The sequence below is a fragment of the Amblyomma mixtum genome, chromosome 3, assembly GCF_055824585.1.
Source record: "Amblyomma mixtum isolate Tamu chromosome 3, ASM5582458v1, whole genome shotgun sequence".
In the NCBI taxonomy this organism is placed as follows: Eukaryota; Metazoa; Arthropoda; class Arachnida; order Ixodida; family Ixodidae; genus Amblyomma; species Amblyomma mixtum.
The window spans coordinates 403,485,986-403,500,520 of record NC_143014.1 but is presented as its reverse complement, the minus strand read 5'-3'; positions in this window follow the sequence as shown (position 1 = coordinate 403,500,520).

Here is a 14,535-nt window from a genome sequence, read left to right as displayed (position 1 = left end):
ACAAAAATAATAATGAATAATACTTATAAATAATAATAATAATCATTATATATATATATATATATATATATATATATATATATATATATATAGGAGTTTGGATTGGAGAGAGAGAGAAAAGAGAGGGATTACTTCGAAAAATAATGAAGCATAAACAGAAAATACTGAAAGCTTTAGCAAGGCAGTCGATGAGATTCCAGCAAGAAATTTTGAACAGCGTCACAAACAGACCTGTGGCTGAACCCAAGCGTGGTGGCACCAAATGATAGCAAGTATGGGCTGCTCAAACTAAGGCCAAGTTGCTGTAAGGGCAACTCCAGCAGCCTTCTTCTCAAAGAGGTGAAACGACGACAATGGAGCCAAAAATGATCGATAGATTCAGGCTCACGGCAAAATGCACAGAGGGGAGATAACGCCAAACCAGATCTGTGCAGATAGAAATTTAGAGGAGGGATGCGGCAGCGCAACCTCGTCAGAGATACTTCTAGCTTATCTTTATCGTCTTCGACCACCAGAGGCCATCTTCATCGTCTTCCTATCGGTTACGAGTGTTTTTAATTGCGAGTTCCGGCCGCTAGAGGCGCTCCCATGCTGTCTGCGCGCTTACCTGAAAGCATCGCAGGTGAAGCACTCGTATACTGGAGCAGCTAAAGCGCTTGTTGTCAACATTTTTGCGAAGGCTTTCGTCTATCTGCCTATCCGCAACGAGTTTGGCTGCTTTGTGTGAACTTCGCCGCGAGCAGTAGCGGCAACCATACCCCCGAAGCTGAGTTCTGTAATGCACCTACGCTAAGCTGACGGTACGGTTTTCACATCGACTCAGTATCATGATGGCGCGCACGGCGTTGCTCTGGCGTCGTGGTGGCCATGGCTTGCGTCGTCTGCTTGCAGACTGGCTAGTGTGCGCAGCGCGCGCGTTTCGTACGGGAGGGCGAGGCCCCCGCCGCGATGACTGCGCGAAGAGGCCGCAAGGGGCGCTGCCGATCGGGTGGGTGCGCGAAAGCCGCCGAACTCCTGTCGTCTGCTGTCGCGCCGATACCGCAGCCTCGCGCGATTGCTCGTGTGAAATCAATGTTTGGCAGGCATCATCTCTTTAATTGTGAAGCTGGAAGACGCTAAACGTGAGCAAAAACATCCTGAAATGTTAAAGGCTAAGCGGCAATGCAAATAGAGGACGTGTTTTGTTCCGTTGTGTCGAAGCGGTTATCGGTCTAACGAAGAAAAGGTGTCTTTGTTCACCGCACCGGTGGACCCAGCGCGGCTTGCTGGATGGGAAAATAAGATCAGGAGGGCAAACAGAAGGCTGACACTGAAGGCTGTCGTATGCGAATAACATTTCGAGAACGAATGCATCGAAAGATCATTTAAGATTACGGTAAACGGCGTCGTGAACAAACTCGCCCGAGTGAAGCCACGCCTGAAGACCGATGCTGTCCCTACAGCATTCGAAAATTATCCACCTCGTCTTGTGCCTAAAAAGACGGTGAAAAGGAAGGTGCGAAACATTTGCGACCAAGGACCGGCACCTAAACAACGGAAGCGAAATGTCGAGCCGGTGGATCCCGAGTTGTGCTCTGCAGTCGACGGTGATGATACGCGGGTTGACTCTCATTGCGTCGCTCGTGGAGGCGCATCAGAGGAACTCCAGAAGCATTCCGATTCCGAGCAGACAGACATTGCTACAGGACCGGTGTGTCATAGCGAAGCGATACTGCAGTGTCCGTGCCCAAGTGATGTTCGGCACCCGTTCGATGAAATTCTGATTCTGGTGACATGGATGAAATTGCCTTCTGCGTCAAATGGCGCTTTAACTTATGCCTGTAGCGAGACCGAAGCTGGCGACTTTTGGAAAACGTTTGCGTGAGCACGGTTCTGTAATTGCCACAATTTACTTCCGAGGAAGAGAAAAGGAAAAGTGTGTGCTTACAGGCCGCCATGAGGCAGAGACAATTATCAAAGAAATGCCTCTGCGTGGCTTCTGTAATGGATGTGGCATGATTCCTGGTTCGGTTTGGTCTATTGGGGTTTAACGTCCCTGAGCAACTAAGGCTATGAGGGGCGCCGTAGTGAAGGGCTCTAGAAATTTCGACCACCTGGTGTTCTTTAACGTGCACTGACACCACACAGCACACGGACCTCTATAATTTCGCCTTCATCGAAAATGAGCCGCCGCGGCCGGGATCGAACCCGCGCCTTTCGGGTCAGCAGCCGTGCGCCGTATACCACTGAGCCACTGCGGCGGGAGGCATGATTCCTGTTGCAGGCAAGCATACTTCATACAGAAGGATGTGCTTTGCAGAGAAATTCTTGCTGACCACCGATGAAGAGATTCATGCTTGCACTGCAGATATTTACGTAAGCTCTCGTAGAACAACATGTGCAGAAGAAAAAAGACGAAAGATCCTTGCAGTGACCAAAAGAATTCAAGAATTTTTCTCGTCCTTTGAGAAAGACAAAGAAAAGCGTGGCTAATGCTCAGCAGCATATGACTCAAATGATGGAGCAAAACAATGCACTGAGCGAAGAAGCACTCGAGGCAAAAATACAGTCACTCCCGAAGAAGCAGCAGTTAGCTGCGAGAGCTTGTTTCCTGGCCGCGAGACGAAAGTCTCTGAGAGGCATGCCTTATGAAGATGTCTGGATTGTGGAATGTTTGCTAATGAGGATGCGGAGCCCAAAGCTCTACGAGCACCTTCGGAAGCAGAGCATTATGATTCTGCCTGAACGAAAATGCTTGCAAAAATATCTGCGACGATATAAAGGTGAGGCGCATAAAATTTCACTACATAAAGTTCTCTATTTCAGCGTTTCGATTTCCAGTGCAAGGAACATCTCGCACGTTCCTTTAGTGTGGCAGTTTATTGCTGAACCTTATTGTGAATCTTTATTTCCACTTCAAGTATGGTCGAATGAAGGCTATGTGGTAAGGGGCTTTGGACTTTCTAAAATAATTTTGCCCTCGAGAGCTTAGTGAATAAAAAAGAATCGGTTGCATGGTCAGTATCGAGTTTTTTGCGGGCGAAGGCAAACTGCAAGAATACGTCAACAAATTAATCTATATCTGGTATTGCAAAATGTGCGCACTGTCAGCGAGCTCGCATAGTTCTTATATAACGGAACATTTTTTTCAAGAACGCTTCAAATACAAAAAAGAATAGTTTGCTTCGCGCTGCTCCGCGCGCGTATTGAACGCAGATGCACCCACCCGAACAACAGCGCACCAAGCGGGAGCCGCCGGAAATCATAAACATCGGAACCCTCGCCAAGCCCGCCCTTGCCACACTAGTCAGTATTCTAGGCACTATACTGGTACTTCGAGAAGCCCGACTCTGGCGGTGAGTCCGCAAGCAGCCTCTGGTATGTAGGTCATGTGACCATGACGCTGTTTCCTGTCGGAGCGGAAGCCGAGACCTGTCAGCAAGTAGTCCGGGACTGGAAAAACAAATGCGCCCACCGTGTCGTTGCTCATCGTGAAACCGGTGCAGGCGCTGGTTTTAAAATGAGCCACAGAGAGTGCGGTGCAGTGGTGTTGGCATTGCGACGAAATGCTTTCGCGGCTTGTTCGAATCATGTTGGTATTTTAGCTACAATGCTGAAAAGTTCCGGGAGAGGCTGAAACCGCTTGGCGGAAATATGAAATAAGGTGGCAAATGTAGTCGATAATAAGTTATGCTATTTTGGCTAGCGATTCACTCATGTTCAGTAAGCGGAATGGGAGAATGATATAAAGAATGCATGGTAAGCCTTCCCGAGAGAGCATTTTTTGAAACTACCAGGTAGCAATAGCTTTCAAGTCATAACTCTACTTTTTGCAGGATAAGCTGTCATCTTTACAACTAGGCGAGGATTTTTCTCCTTCCGTGGCAGCCTGCAGCTACGATTCTGGTAGGAACGAAAAGTGAGCTCCATTTGCAAATGCACGGCGCAGCAGCTGCGCCGTGCAAAACCAGGCACTAATAAAATGATGAAAAACTAAAAAAATGAGTGTGAAGGAAACCAGGCAAGATAAAACAGAAATCAAGTTCGCTTCAGCACGTGTTCAGGGTCAGTCACCCTAACGGCCGAACCACAAGGCAGCGATTTTTCGGCGCTTCGTCAGCGTCTCTTCTCCCGGCGTTGTCACTCGCCGCCGCAGGAGAGGGCGATCAAACACATCAGGGCGTACGAACTGGCGTCTCCACTCGAGCGTTAGGTGAGTTTTGTTTGCTTTGTTGGTGTGTTCAGCTCGCACACGAGATGCTTCGTTCTCCTCGCGCGTGCAAAAGTGGCGCTACAATGCAAATATCTTAGGACTGTAAATTTACATGTAAATGCAAGTAAATAGAAACAATTTTTATAAAGTTAAATGGCTGCAAACACAGAGTTGTAGTGTATATAGCCGCAGATACATGCAAAGTATCGTATACACACTATTCTTGTATATAAGTGTAAATATATGTAAATAAATGCACGCAAGTGTCTCCTTCTTTTCTACAGCCTGTGCAGCGAAGTTCCTCAGCTCCACATAAATGAGCTTCAAATCTCCCAGATGTCACACAAAACTGAAAGCAGCAGCCGTCCTGCACATAACCGGTGCCATTTCAGAGCTGCTGCGAGCACACCTCGGCAGCTCGCGGACCACGCCATTTAGCCGGCCAGAACAATTTTCGTTAACCATGGTGCCACGAAACGAACGAAGGTAACAGCATACAGCGCGTTATTCATCTGGCAAGAAATAGCAATCAGCGGCGCAAACATCTCAAGCAGCGCCTCAAGTATGCCAGCCGGGATCCTCAAGTGATACGCGGTGTTGAAAAGTCTTTATTTAAAAAGAGGTGAGGCTCTTAAAAGAGCCCCGCAATGGGTTAGGTCCTTATTCCGGGACTCCAATATTCGAAGCCGCCAGCTTAGCCCTCTTGGCCAAAGCCTTTTGGGCCTGAAGGTCCGAGCAGCCAAGCAGGGCCGCCTCCCATTGCTGTCTGGTAGGGTTGGGTGGGAGGAGAGAGCTGAGTTGCGCTGGCAAGCCCAAACCATGTTGTAGGTGTCAGCCACCTCGCCACAGTGTTTGCACCTGCCAGTGAACGCGGGACCGAAGTGGTTTTACTGCCGGGCACAGCATTGTGCCTTTTTCATTTTCCTGTGCTGCCACCTCGCGTACAACGCTGCAAGCTCACTGGAAGGGTATTGCGCGCCCAACCCAGCCGGACGGAGTGCCGCTGCGGAGCACGTTTTGTTGGAATCTGTCGACGATGGCGTGTCCTGAGCAGCACCTGGTATCTGGAGAATTTCTACGGCTGACTGATGGCTGGTGCGAAGTCCGGGGCAGGCTGCTGTGCCCACCGAAGAGCAAATTCTTCAGTATCTCCGATCATCCGGCATGCGATGCGATCACCAGCTAAGCAAGGGCCGCCGCTTCAAAGATGAAGGCTACATTCGGAACGCAATGTTCGATGAAATATCCCCGATCATTTCCTATTTATTGGTGGTAGTGCTGTTTAGCTTTATCAAAACGTGCAGCAGCTTAGTTGCATGGAGGCTGATCTTCATACAGTCGCGATATTGAATGTGGAAACTCGTATGGGCTTGCTGGTGTGCGATTCCAGTTTGCAGTGTTTTAATCTAGGAACAGATGAAATGGCCACATTTCTGCCTCGAGTGTCCTCTATTTTTTCTTCCATTCCACCATCCGCCCGCCCGTAAGGATTCGTAGTGATGTGCGTGCTGCAAAACTTTAGGAGAACTTAAATATACCGATTCACTTTTTGCCCTACCGGGATACAAACCTAAACCCATTTTTGGTGACGAACTGGGAGCGTGTGAGGCTACCGCCGCAGTGCACCTTTGCTTGTTTCTTGAAAAACAGTTGCCTGCGATGAGCGCACGCCATGGTATTATACGTGGATTTGAACGTCTGACACATGGGCTCTGCGGAACGCTTCAGTGGAGGGCTCCGTATTGATATATGCGACTTGGACTTATTTCACGTGCACTGACATACACAGCACACTGTGTATGTGTGCTGTGTATACTGTGTTTTTGTATGTACAAAAACCAGTGTAGCACACTGGTTTTTGTATTTCGCCTCCACTGAAATGCGGCTGTCGTGGTGTGCATCGAAACCGCGATCTTGAGATCAGCGACCTGAAATGTGGGTGCCGCGGTGCCGAGGCCCTCCTGCCCACGAATAAAAGATTTCGTGATAGACTGCACACGCATTTAACCGCGGTACCTCGTTCGTACCTGTCACAAAGTGATTCCCGCTCAGTCTTGACGTTCTTGACGGTGCTCAAAAGCTGCCACGATAGTCGAGCCGCCGAACTGCTTTTATCCACGCTTCGCGCCGAAGGCCGTCCCGGGAAGCGTTCAGAGAGCGGAAAAAGTCGACTTTGTTTCCCTTTACATAGTGGACATTGTAGCCGTATGCAGGGATGGGCTCCCCTGCCACCCGCCAGGGGATGGGCGCATGCGCAGTCGCGTCGTGAAAAAGGCGGAACGCGTTCGTTTGCTTTCCCCAGGTGATGCCTATCTTTATAATAGGATGTGATATCTGAAGGAGTGTAATCAGCCGCCTTCAGGTTCCAGGTGCCCAGGAGTGAAAGGGAATGCCCGGTGAATGAGTGCTCGGGCCGCCGTGTCTGAAGCTTCGTTTCCTGCTAGGCCCTTATGGCCCGGAGTCCAAACTATGCAGCGGGGAGTAGGATCGGTACCTCGGCTGCAGTTCCTTAGTATCAGATCAGCTAGTGCAGTTATCCAGCCAGCCCCATAATTGCGACACGCCGAACGCGAGTCTGTTATGGTGTGTTTGGATTTTGAATCAGAAGCAGCCAGTGCGATGGCAACCTCTTCGGCTTGAGTTGTGCCTGGGGCTCGATAGGAGAGCCCATACACCTGTATTTCTTTATGTATGACCGCGGCCGTGTACCGCCCCCCGTGGTTCGGCCCGGCTACATCTAAGTAATAGACACCATGCTTGTTGCCACAGTGGCGCGCTAAGGCTTCCGCCCGCTGGCGATGACCACTATGATCTTCCTTATCCATCTTAGTGGGGAGGGGTCGAACTTTGACGACAGTTTGGGCGCTCGCACCCGCTCCTGAATGTGAAAATCGTGTTGGATGTGAAGCCGGGCTAGCATGTGCCGACACGACTTCGTTTGGTCTAGCCTAGTGTATTGATTGGTGAGATCGGCTTCCTTGAGCTCCCGAAAGGTGTTCATCACTCCCAATGCAAGTCTCGCATTGGAGGTGGCGACCGGAAGGTCAAGTGCCCTTTTCATCAATTTGTGGAAGATTACCTCAACTTTGTCTTCGTCGTGCTTCCGCAAGTGTAGATAAGGGACCGAATAGAGAGTTCAGCTGATTACGAAAGCACGGGCCACCCGCACGGCATCCCTGCTTCGCAAACCTCTTCTCTTATTGGAGACGCGGAGGCCATACCGCCCACCTGGTCTCCAATTTTGCGGAGATTGTGCAATGTTGTGTCTACTCTTCTTTGGTTATGAATAAATAGTCCGAGTATTCGAATCTCTCTGGCCTCATGTATGGGGCCAATTGTTATGGAGAGATGTATTTGGGTAATGTCCTTAGGAGTCCCTATAGGTGCACAATTTCAGACTTGTTGGGTGCGCACTGGAGACCCCAGTGCCCTGCGTAGCGATCCACTACGTCAGCGGCTGTTTGCAGGCATTCCTCCATCTGCCATAAGTTTCCCTCTGTGGTCCATGTCGTGATATCATCGGCATGCAGCGCATCCCGTATGTCTTCGATACCCTTCAACTGGTCCGAGCGATGGAGCATCGCCAAATTAAAGAGTAGGAGGGTGGATAGCACCGCACCTTGTGGTGTCCCCCGCGTACCCATTTGATACGCACCATATTCTGCCTCTTGGATTCTGATTAGTGCGGCTCGATCGGTGAGAAAGTCTTTTGTATAGTTGAAAGTGTTTCGGCCATAGTGGATCTCATTGGGGTGTGTCAGAATGACGCTGTGTTTGATGTTGTCGAAGGCTCCTTTTAAGTCAAACGCCAGGACGACCTTGTCATTATGTGGGTGTTCAACTGGCTGTATTATGTCTCTGTTGAGTTGTAGCAATATGTCCTGTGCCGACTTATGTGGGCGAAAGCCGAACATAATGTTGGAAATGTGTTTCGTTGCTCCAAGTATTCGGAGAGCCTATCCCGCACCATGGTCTCCATCAGCTCGCCCACACATGAGGTGAGCGAGATAGGCCTCAAGTTGTCTGTGTTCGTTTCCTTTCCCGCCTTGGGTATGAAAGTTACTAGAGCTGTTTTCAAGTCAAGGGGGAGCGGGGTTTCGCCCTTCCATATAGTGTTCATGTATTCCAGAAGCGCCTCATACGCCAAGTCAAAGAGATTGGCCAGCAGCTTGACTGTGACCTTGTCCCACCCAGGCGTAGTGCCTCTTCTCATTTTAGCCAGGGCTGCCTTGAGATCAAAGAGTTGTAATGGTTGGTACAACTCAGGATTATCTTTGCCTGCGTAAAGATACTCATAACCACGCGCTACTGTTTGCAGCAGAGATACTTGTCCCCGAGTGTCTGTGCGAGTTGTGTTGTGCTGCCCTTGAAATTACGAAGAGATCGTTGTAAGTGGCGCTGTGTTTCGCCCCGGGTCTCCGCGGGGTCTATAAGGTTGCGGGAAAGCCTAGAAGTGTTCTGTCTGGCAGCCGTGTTACAGTGATCTATCAGTTGGCGTCAGCAAGCTGTGAGGCATACTGAGCTGCTTTGTGATTGAGATCGAGGATGCGCTTCTTGAGCAGCGCTGGATTAAGGGGGGGGGGGGGGGGGGTGTCTAAGGGGGCTGCAGCCCAGGGCCTCACCTCCGACAACACGAGAACGGGCCCATTCATTCTAACTTGCTTACTATATGGAACCACGGGCAATGCAACTTTGAGCGACACGTATGAAGCGAGAAAAGCAGAACGATGAGATGGGGCCCCGACCTCATGTAACTTCGTTTAGCCTAATCAGTTTGAGGGAGCTTGTCGAGCTGCAAAAGCAGGAATCCCCCGCCACCCCAAGGGGCCCCCTTTCTTACGAAGCGACGTATGCGTTTGCTTACGGATTGAGGAAACGTTTTCGTGGTTTTCTGTCAATCCTCCCCGTCCAGTGGCGTCTGAAGGTGTAGTGTGTTTGAGAATCCTGGCGTCGGCATAACAGGCTGGACTTCCGCCTCGCCGCCAAGAATTCTGCTGGAACTGCTTCATAACCCGCTAAAAATCTACTAATTAATTTTTAAAACAACACATATATCCGCTAATATGCAATGCGGTGCTAGATGTAAAAGATACTTGCTTTGCACCCTCTGCATGGCTTACAAATATAAGGAAATGCAACGCTTTAGTGTCACAAGTATGATTACAGCAGGGTAGGCAAAAACGAAACTAAAATGCGCAGCGGTATTTGAAGCGACGCGTACTTGTGCAAGTATCATATTGTCACGTTGTAGTGACGGCAGTCCAGCGGTCAGGAAGACACCAGAAATACTTGCAAACGAAGCTCTTTATTTGGGCTGACTTGCGCCCTCAAAAGAACTGAATCACTCGGCGGCGGCGTAAGCAACAGGCGTGCTCGGCGGTCGTCGAACTACGAATGTCCGCCGCTCGCGGCATCGCTCAATTTAAAGGCGGCAAGGAAACTTCCAGATAACAGGACAAGATCATCTACAGTAATCTAGAAAAACCTAGATGCAGCCCTTCATGGCTGCGATCAATCGAGATTAGTCTGGTCGCTTCTCGCGCCACGAACAAAAGTGATAACAACCCTTTCCTGCAGCCTTGAGCGTGAACGAACAAACACTACAATGATACGTGGCATTACCCCCCTTCCAAAGAAGCGTCGCCTCGACGCTTAAAAAATGAAAAATACGGACAATGTAAACATCGAGTCCATTAGCGTTCATAGTAAGGTTTAAGGCGTACGACATGTACGACTTCCGGGCGTGTGCGTCGCCGTTGAGATGCTGTAGTGCCGTCGGGGATGACTTCATAGTCGAGGTCACCGATGCGACGGAGAATCCTGTACGGGCCAAAGTAGCGTCGAAGCAACTTTTCACTCAATCCACGGCGGCGAATTGGCGTCCATATCCAAACACGATCACCTGGCTTGTAATTCGTGTCTCGTCGGCGCAGATTGTAGCGTCGGGCGTCGGCGTGCTGCTGGCCTTTAATGCGAAGCCGCGCAAGTCTTCGGGCTTCCTCGGCGCGATCAAGGTAGGCGGTGACGTCGAGGTTGTCTTCGTCGGACACGTGCGGGAGCATTGCGTCGAGTGTTGTTGTGGGCTTCCTGCCGTATACCAGCTGGAATGGGGTAAACCTGGTTGTTTCCTGGACGGCAGTATTATAAGCGAAGATCACGTAGGGCAGAATAGAGTCCCACGTCTTGTGTTCGGCGTCGATGAACATGGAGAGCATGTCTGCGATGGTCTTGTTCAGACGCTCTGTGAGTCCGTTGGTTTGCGGATGATAGGCAGTTGTCCTCCGATGACTTGTCTGGCTGTACTTTAAAATGGCTTGCGTCAGTTCCGCTGTAAATGCTGTTCCTCTGTCTGTGACGAGTACTTCGGGTGCGCCGTGTCGGAGGAGAATTTGTTCGACAAAAAATTTTGCAACTTCTGCTGCGGTACCACTAGGCAACGCTTTTGCTTCGGCGTAGCGGGTCATGTAGTCGGTGGCCACGATGATCCACTTGTTACCTGATGATGAAGTAGGAAAGGGGCCGAGTAGGTCCATCCCGATTTGCTGAAAGGGCTTAGTTGGCGGTGGTATGGGGTTCAGGAGTCCGGCTGGTCTAGTCGGAGGCGTTTTGCGTCGTTGACACTCACGGCACGTTTTCACGTAATGCGAAACGTCGGTAGCTAGCCGCGGCCAATAGTACTTCTCCTGGATGCGGTGCAACGTGCGAGCAATCCCGAGATGCCCTGCAGTCGGCTCATCATGACATGCCTGCATAATTTCTTGCCTGAGATTTTTGGGCACGACAAGAAGATGCACTGTCCTGTTGGGCGCGAAGTTCTTCTTCAGAAGGACATTATTGTGAAGGACGAAGGACGACAGTTGGCGCTTGAACCCTCGGGGAGGCGATGCGGTCTTGCCTTGCAGATAATCAACCAGGCTTTGCAACTCAGGATCCGAGCGCTGCTGCTGCGCGAAACTGCTCGCGCTTACCGGTCCTAAGAAAGCGTCGTCGTCTTCCTCTTCCGGGGCTGCGTCGACGGGGGCTCGCGACAAGCAGTCTGCGTCGGAATGCTTGCGGCCAGATTTGTAGACTACAGTTATGTCGAATTCTTGAAGGCGCAGGCTCCAACGAGCAAGGCGGCCGGAGGGATCTTTCAAATTGGCTAGCCAGCACAGAGCATGGTGATCGCTCACAACCTTGAATGGTCGTCCGTACAGGTAGGGGCGAAATTTCGACGTGGCCCAAATAATGGCGAGACATTCTTTCTCGGTGGTCGAGTAGTTGGCCTCGGCTTTCGACAGTGAACGGCTAGCGTACGCGATAACCTTCTCCTGTCTGCCATTTTTCTGAACGAGGACCGCTCCTAAGCCCACACTGCTTGCATCGGTATGAACTTCGGTTTCGGCGTTTTCATCAAAGTGCCCGAGCACAGGAGGGGACTGTAAGCGGCGCTTCAGTTCGTTGAAAGCTTCCTCTTGCGGCCTTTCCCATTTAAAAGGCACGTCAGCCTTGGTAAGTTGGGTCAAAGGTTCAGCGATGCGCGAAAAGTTCTTGACGAATCGCCGGTAATAAGCGCATAATCCAAGGAATCTGCGTATAGCCTTCTTGTCATTAGGCTGTGGAAACTCTGCGATCGCAGCCGTCTTCTTGGGGTCTGGGCGAACTCCATCCTTGCTTACGACGTGACCAAGGAACAGCAGCTCCTCGTAAGCGAAGTGGCACTTCTCTCGTTTCAGTGTCAGGCCTGAAGACTTGATCGTTTCCAGCACTATCCGAAGCCTTCTGAGGTGGCCTTCAAAGCTTGAGGAGAAGACAACAACGTCATCTAAGTAAACTAGACAAATTTGCCACTTCAAGCCTGCGAGCACCGTATCCATTACTCGCTGGAACGTCGCTGGGGCAGAGCAGAGGCCGAATGGCATCACCTTGAACTCGAAGAGTCCGTCTGGCGTGATGAACGCAGTCTTCTCGCGATCTCTTTCGTCGACTTCAATTTGCCAGTAGCCGCTCTTCAAGTCCATCGATGAGAAGTACTTAGCGTTGCACAGCCGGTCCAGTGTATCGTCGATGCGGGGGAGGGGGTAGACATCCTTCTTCGTAATGTTGTTCAGGCGGCGGTAATCGACGCAAAAGCGAAGGGTGCCGTCTTTCTTTTTCACTAGGACGACCGGTGCTGCCCACGGGCTCCTCGATGGCTGGATGACGTCGTCACGAAGCATTTCCTCAACTTGCTTGCGGATAGCTTGGCGTTCTAACGGCGATACGCGGTAGGGGCTCTGTCGCAGTGGTCGTGCGTGTTCGTCTGTGACAATGCGGTGCTTGGCAAGCCGGGTTCGTCGCACATTCGATGCTGATGAGAAGCAATCGGTGTACCTTTGAAGAAGACTGCGTATTTGGTCTTGTCTGCTCCGGGGTAATGCTGGGTTGATGTCGAACGTGGGTTGATGGCCTTGTTCAGATAGTTCTGCAGGTTGGTCGGGTAGGGCAAATACGTCTCTGATGTCTGCCTGCTCGTCGAGGAAAGCGATCGTCGTACCTTTGTTTAGATGCCGGTATTCTTCGGTGAAGTTGGTTAGCAACACCTGGGCTCGGCCATTTCGGATTTCGGCGACTCCCCTCGCGACGCCCAATCCTCGATCCAGGAGTAACTGGGTGTTCCCCTCGATAACACCTTCGGCATTTTCGATGTCTCCAGTACCTATGCCGACGAGAACACTTGATCGGGGCGGCACGCTCAATGCTTCATCGAGGACGTTTAAGGCAACGTGATGAGTCGCGCTCGTCGCAACAGGTATGGCTTTTTCCGTGGAAAGCTTGATCGACTTTGATCGAAGGTCGATGATCGCCCGATGTTCGTTCAGGAAGTCCATTCCCAAAATCACGTCTCTCGAGCATTGCTGTAGGATCAGGAAGGTTGTCGCATAGGTTCTCCCATTTACAGTAACTCTCGCGGTGCAGCGTCCTGACGGCGTAATCAGGTTGCCACCTGCGGTGCGGATCAGCGGGCCATCCCAGGTTGTTGTCACCTTCCTGAGTCGGACAGCGAGTGGGCCACTCATGACAGAGTAGTCAGCTCCCGTGTCCACCAAGGCAGTAACCGCGTGACCGTCGACCGTAACTTCAAGGTCACTTGTTCGCGTTCTGGTATTGTACGTTGTCTTCGGTGTCCGATCTCGGCTTCGTCGAGTAGTGAGGCTGCGGTGGGCGTACTGCGACGTTACTTCACTGGGCAGCGGTAAAAGCTTCAAGTCTGGCCGCGTCGTCGTCGGTGTCGTCGTCGTCGGTGTCGTCGTCGTCGGTGTCGTCGTCGTCGGTGTCGTCGTCGTCGGCGTTGTCGTCGTCGGTGTTGTCGTCGTCGGTGTTGTCGTCGTCGGTGTTGTCGTCGTCGGTGTTGTCGTCGTCGGTGTTGTCGTCGTCGGTGTTGTCGTCGTAGTTGAGGCATGGTCTTGAGTACTCGTCGATGGAGGATCTTTGTCATTGCGCTTAGAAGCAACCTCACCTCCAGAGGCTGCTTTATTTAGTTTAACCTTCGTGGGCTGGGGGAGCGTCCACGCACGGCGTAACCTCGGCTAGGAGAAACAAAGCGCGGGGACGATGGCGACGGGGAACGTGATAGGCGGCTCGGGGATGAGTATTCTTCCCGACGTAAAAACTCCTCGATTTCGGCTGGTCGCTGGCCGGGTCGGGGTCGTGGAGCGTCGTAAGAGAACCCTCGGATGCCCAGTCTTCTGTATGGGCAGTGCCGGAGGACGTGACCGGCTTCGCCACAGTGGAAGCATAGTGGGCGGCGCTGGTCGGGAGTTCTCCACTCGTCGCATTTCCTCGGCTGCGCGCGTCGATCGTAGGACGGGCGGGTTGGGGCGAGTGGGCGGCGGTCCAACGCAGCTGGCTGAGGGCGATAGGGGCTTGGGTCCCGTCGTCGAGGTGCAGGACGGCGCACAGCTGCGGCGTAAGTCATGGCTGGGGGCTGCAGAGGCTGCGTGGGTGTCGGCGTCACACCCAAGGCCTGTTGAACCTCGTCCCGGATGACGTCAGTGAGCGATGAAAGTTGCGGCTGCGTTCCCGTTGGCAGCAACCGTCGGAGCTCCTCTCGCACAACTTCACGTATAACCTCCCGCAGGTTATCATTGTTAGCGGTGTCCATGCAGCTTGCTGACAAAAAACGCTGCTGGCGGTCATACTGGCGGGCTCGGGCGTCGAGAGTTTTCTCCATTGTGGATGCCTCTTCTACGAATTCAGCGACGGTTTTCGGTGGGTTGCGAACGAGGCCGGCAAATAGTTGCTCTTTAACTCCTCGCATAAGCAACTTCACCTTCTCTTCTTCCTTCATGTTCATGTCGGCACGCCGGAAGAGACGCTTCATC